At 41.1% G+C, this 5,409-nt stretch overlaps 1 long non-coding RNA gene across 3 annotated transcripts; it reads left to right on the top strand.

Annotated features, from left to right (window-relative positions):
* The first annotated feature begins 1,842 nt into the window (after positions 1–1,842).
* On the top strand, positions 1,843–4,463 carry LOC129190201 (uncharacterized). 3 transcript variants are annotated; one of them, XR_008572953.1, is made up of 7 exons: positions 1,843–2,497; positions 2,616–2,646; positions 2,770–2,937; positions 3,073–3,209; positions 3,315–3,408; positions 3,505–3,872; positions 3,984–4,463. It is a non-coding gene; the product is annotated as an uncharacterized LOC129190201 (long non-coding RNA). The 3 variants fall into 3 exon arrangements; XR_008572954.1 differs by having other exon boundaries at positions 1,843–2,646; positions 3,505–3,563; positions 3,698–3,872; XR_008572952.1 differs by having other exon boundaries at positions 1,843–2,646.
* Positions 4,464–5,409: the final 946 nt, after the last annotated feature.

The raw sequence follows: 5,409 nt of genomic DNA, 5'->3' as shown, positions 1-5,409 counted from the left end.
CGAACCACATGCAGCACATGGACTGTTGAGTCTTGGTGGGGGCCTGCGACATGGTCAGCATGTGACTTCCTGTGAAGAATGGACTTGATCCTTCCCGTCCCTGAGAGGACGCGTCGAATTGAAAACGTGTGAAAAGTAACGTGCTGACCTCTGACCCCCACGCTGTTATTAAAAAGACACGTTGGTCTAATTAGCGAGCAGAGTGCGCATTAAGATAATCGATCACGGTGTTGGCTAATAAAAAGCTCATTGTTTGCTGATATGAGTATTGATCGTGTTGCCATTTCCCTCATTGATGGGCTGCATCCAGTGTCTCATCGATCACTTCCTGATGACGCATCGTAAATAAAGAAGCCCCCCTTCAGATTTCATTCATGTCTGAATAAAGACGCTCCCATCCTGACCTCACTTTCATTATTGATGACATCACTTTGGCGTTTGCATGTTTATTCATGACAGTGAAGCAGTTATTGGTGCATGTAGACATTTAATCAGTCACTGAGCCTCCAATTTGTCTCCATGCCGCCCTCGCTGGGAAAAGTTTGGAAGTTCCTTTTCCATTCATTTCCTTTTTAAATAATTTGGATTATTTTCATTATTTTTAGAGAATTTAATTTACTGGAGAATGATCTGCATTTTAGGGTTAGATTTCAAAAATCCTAAAAGCTGTTCACACAAAAGATAAGCAGTTTTCCATCTATCCATCTTCTACCGCTTCTCCGAGGTCAGGTTGGGGGGGCAGCAGCCTAAGCAGGGAAGCCCAGACTTCCCTCTCCCCGGCTACTTTGTCCAGCTCCTCCCCGCGGATCCCGAGGTGTTCCCAGGCCGGTCGAGAGACAGTCTCTCCAACGTGTCCTGGGTCTTCCCCGAGGCATCCTACCGGTCGGTCGTGCCCTGAACACCCCCCCCCAGGGAGGCCAATAATGTCATTTTAGTAGCATAGAGTTGAAATGTTCATGAAAAAAGACGTAATATGATGAGAGACAAACAGAACAACACATTTTGGGAAAATTAAGTTGGCAAAAAAGTTATAATGTGATGGGAATAAAGTCAAAAAACGTACAAAGGTTATTTCGGAAGAAAGTGGAAATATAAAAAAAAAAACAGCAAAAATGGGGGGAAAAAAGCAAAGATTGAAGTTGTTATTAATAATATGCTTTTTGAAATACAGCATACTGTATACAGTATAACTTCTTAGCATCTGCTTAGGGTTTAGGGTTAGATCTGTTAGGGTTAGGGTTAGGGTTAGGGTTAGGGTTAGAGCTGTTAGGTCTAACCCTAACCCTAACCCTGCTTCTCGTCCTTCAAGTCCACAGCAACTTTCAGCAGGATGTGGAAGTGTGAGGAAGGGATGTGGAGGTGTGGGGGGTGCTGTTGATGAGGAGTGGGGAAAGCGTGTGGCGGATCAGAACCACCTGGGAAGAGGAGATAGACCTCCAGTCAGCCGCTAACAAACGGAGTGCGAGGCTAACACGTGCCAGCGGGGCCGCAAATAAACCCCGCTATCAGGGATTAGAGCCAAGAGCTGAGCCTTTCAATAAGTTCCTTTCATCCCCGTCAGGAAACACAAAGGACCCGCTTTGGATGCTCCCAACTCCCAGACGCCAGATTGGAACGCTGTCCGTCAAAATGCACACACGGATCCCCTCAGTCCAGGTACTGCTGGCTTTGGAGCCGCACTATTTCTGCACGACGCCACCGTCCAATGTCTTCTAGCTCAATGAAACCTCCATGACGCTGTTTGACTTCCTGTTGTTTGGCTTCCAAGTCCACTTTCTACACAGCAAATTGAGGAGTGTTAATTTTTTGGTGTTGATGAGAATCTTGAAGTTGGAGTGTCAATCTTACACTATTTGGAGTTGATCTAACACTGCATTTTCTTAAAAATGTTAAATTTAACACTGGATCATGAAAGTGTTGTAGTTAAAATGGAGTGTTGAAAATGTTCAAATCTTGTTAGTGTCACAATAAAGACATTCAACACTTCCACACCCCATTTAACACCTAACAGTGTTCACGTGTCTTAAGCTCCGCCCACGGACATTTCATTTAGACTCCACCCCTCACCTCAGTTGCTGATGGAAGAAGTTGATAATTAGGAATCATTTTGCATCAGTAGGTAAGTAAACGTTTAAATACTGTAGATGAACTAATGAATTGTGTTGTACCTTGTTTACACATAAAAAAACGTTACTTTTTGGTGTGATATTTAAGACTAATAAACTGAGGCAGCTGTTTCCACCCAAAGCCTTTGCTAATGTTAGCTCGTGTTTTTGCTAAGATATATTTTCTATTTAGTGTTGCTGTGAGCTGAATCGGCACTGCCTGTGCAACATTTGGAAAAGTAAGTGAACGCTACGTTATATCTTCATTATACTGTCTTCATTTTTAATGAGCTAATGGCTAACTAGCTAATTGGCACGAGGATCCCCCACACGTAGGCCTGCTGGCCCCCAGCAAAGGACTTGATATGCTGTACAAGATACAAGATATCAAGGTTGGCAACTCTAATTGTTACTTTAACTTAAAAATAATTGTCAGGCGTGTGTTGGAAGTGAACTACACAATTTTTTTTTTTAGAATGATGCATCTTTATTTTTCTTCTTGATTCACAGCAAACCTTTGCTGGAGTCTTACATGAATGTGGTAAGTAATATCTTTTTTTTTTAATCAATGCATAATAAGCCCTGCAACTGTGGCAATTCCATATTTATTTAATTATTTTAGTAGGATGTTTTATATTATTATTTTATTTATTCTTATTCTCAGAGGTGGATGGAGATGTGTAGACTCCACTATCCCTTCACCCCAGTTATTGCCAGTTGGTGCGAGCCTCCACTCTTGCCGACTACATCCCATTCTTTAGGTTCGACAATTTATCCTTCAGCCCACAAGAGGAACCCAACAGAACCAATGGATCAGGATGAAGCATGACGGGTAAGCTTTGAGTAAATGAATGTAAAATTAATATTATCAATGATATGTAGTGTTTTTATGCATGACATTGTTTTATTGAAAAATCCTCTTGAATTCCCATGAACACACTGTATATCATTTTAATATTTTTGGCAGAAAGTCGGTGGTGTTTTGAGGGCCAATTCGAAAGGTGAGGAAATCTTCAAGGAGTGCACCAAGACTGAAACACTAACCGATGCAAGGTGTAAACAGATGGTGAACATCCTGGTTGCAGATATGATGGAGCTGCATGGGTAAGAAGAACTTCCCCCTTTCCATTAGAACAGTCATTCCATGTAAGACCATGTACTGTGGGAATGGTTCTGTCTGTGATCATTAACTATGATTTGTTTTGAAAGGAGGGTTCCGCCATCATGTGTGATGAGAAATTACGCCCTGAGAATTGTGACTTGTTTTCCATACCTAAAAGATCCATTCTCCAAACCTGGATTTGTAAGTGTCTTTTCAATGTAAAACCTAAAGTACTGTTTTTGTTTTTCCTTTAGGTGTGTAGTTTGTATTAAACTCTTGTTTCAAATATGTTCATAGGATGCTTAGCTTAGCCGCAGTGGCTCAGGAGGTAGAGCAGGTCGTCCAGAAATCGTAAGGTTGGTTGATCCTTGCTCCCTCCACCCAGTCACTGTTGTGTCCTACACTTCTCCTGGCTCTCAAAGCCGTTCCAAGACTGTTTCTTCATGATGGTCCAAAAACCAGAGGAGAACATCTGTTAACTGGTCAACAGCTGTTTGGTGAGGAGTGCAGGGAGGCGCTATCTACAATAAGACATTCAACTGATGAATCCGTGGTCAAAGAAGATGAGAACAACTTTCCAGTATCGACAGAATATGATCCAAGCACAAGATGTATCATCGTCTGTTCTCAATGTGTTCCCTCGCTTCCTTGATGTTCCTGGATTGGTAAGGAAATCTTGAGTATTTGGACTAGTTCAGTATTAGATTACCCATTACGTCAACCATTTGTAAACCTGTAGGCCTACAGTATATGAAATATTCATGTCTTGTTCATAGATTGACCAGGATTTCTCAATGATGTTTGGTGATGAAGTATCTCAGAGGTTCCTGGCTAAGTGGTCAACTGTCTTCAAACCAAAAGTCATTGCAGACTTCAAGACTCTCCCGCAAAAGCAGAACATTGATGAGCTGCTGTCAGGAACTGAACCTCAACCTGATGACAGCTGTGGGTGAGAAGTTACGGTATAGATTACCATGTTGGTGTGTTCAAATGTACTGGATGTAGCTTTGATCTACCTGTGTTCAAGAAGATCTGTGATATAATAAAACACAAAGAATGTGCTTTTACAATAGCTGTAATGTAGAAACAATGTACTATGATGACCTGTTTAACGCGTACTGCATAGAAGACCAAATGCTTGAGTTTTCTGTCATGTTTTTAAATGAACTGACTCATTTCAGACCATTTGACAAGCAGTACTCTAATGACAGTTGTCAAAAAGCAAACATACTGTTGTGCCCTGCTGTTATTTAAGCTGTCTGTTGGAAATGAAATGTTTTTGAATAAAATGTATGAAACAGTCAACTAGTCATTTTTAAAAAATGTTTAAATTTTATTTTGAAGTAGTATATTAACACTTTTATGGTGTTGATGTTGCAACTCCTTTTGAGAGTAAAATGACACTATAAGAGTTAATAAGTGAATCTTAAGAGAATTAATTTGTGACACCTCACACTAGTGTTAAAAAAATGCAACACCGGTTGGTGTCGAGGAGTGTTAAATTTTAACTATATAAATAGTTAATATTGACTCTACAATGGTGTAAAAATGGCTACACTTTCAAAAGTGTTAAAATAACACTTTGTAGAGTGGACCCCATGGGACACTTTGAAAGTGTTGAGATTAACTCCTACAGTGTCAATTTAGGCCTGCTGAATTCGCTGTGTACTGGAAACTCCACAGCACGATGTGGAATTGATGCCATACAAGACGTCACATGACAATCTGCAACACTTCTTCATTTTGTAGGCGAGTCAAAAAAGTAATTTGATTGGTCCAATCATGCAAATAGGGTCTCTGCTTGTGACACAGGCTGGTCTGTCTGATCTTCCTCTCAATGTAGTCAGCACCACACACACACACACGCACACACACGCACACACACACAAACACACGCACACACACACGCATGCACGCACACAAACGCTTTGGCAGAAGAAGTGACAGCATCACTGAAACATTCACATCATTAAAGTCTGACACATGCTAACTGAAACTGACCAATTATGTGCTCACTATTTGTCCAACAGACACTTTAAGCGAGAGCATCCTCCTCACACACACACACACACACACGCACACACGTTAATGAACTGAGTCTTATCAAACAATAAAAGTTGCTACAACAGTCAGTAAAAAAGATGACTGGTGGAGGCAGAAGGCCGCTCTGCGTAGTCGTTTTGTGCGATACCACTGATTTTA

This window comes from Dunckerocampus dactyliophorus, chromosome 11 (genome assembly GCF_027744805.1).
Source record: "Dunckerocampus dactyliophorus isolate RoL2022-P2 chromosome 11, RoL_Ddac_1.1, whole genome shotgun sequence".
In the NCBI taxonomy this organism is placed as follows: Eukaryota; Metazoa; Chordata; class Actinopteri; order Syngnathiformes; family Syngnathidae; genus Dunckerocampus; species Dunckerocampus dactyliophorus.
Note: the sequence above shows the minus strand (reverse complement) of the source record. Positions and strands in the feature narration are given on the sequence as shown.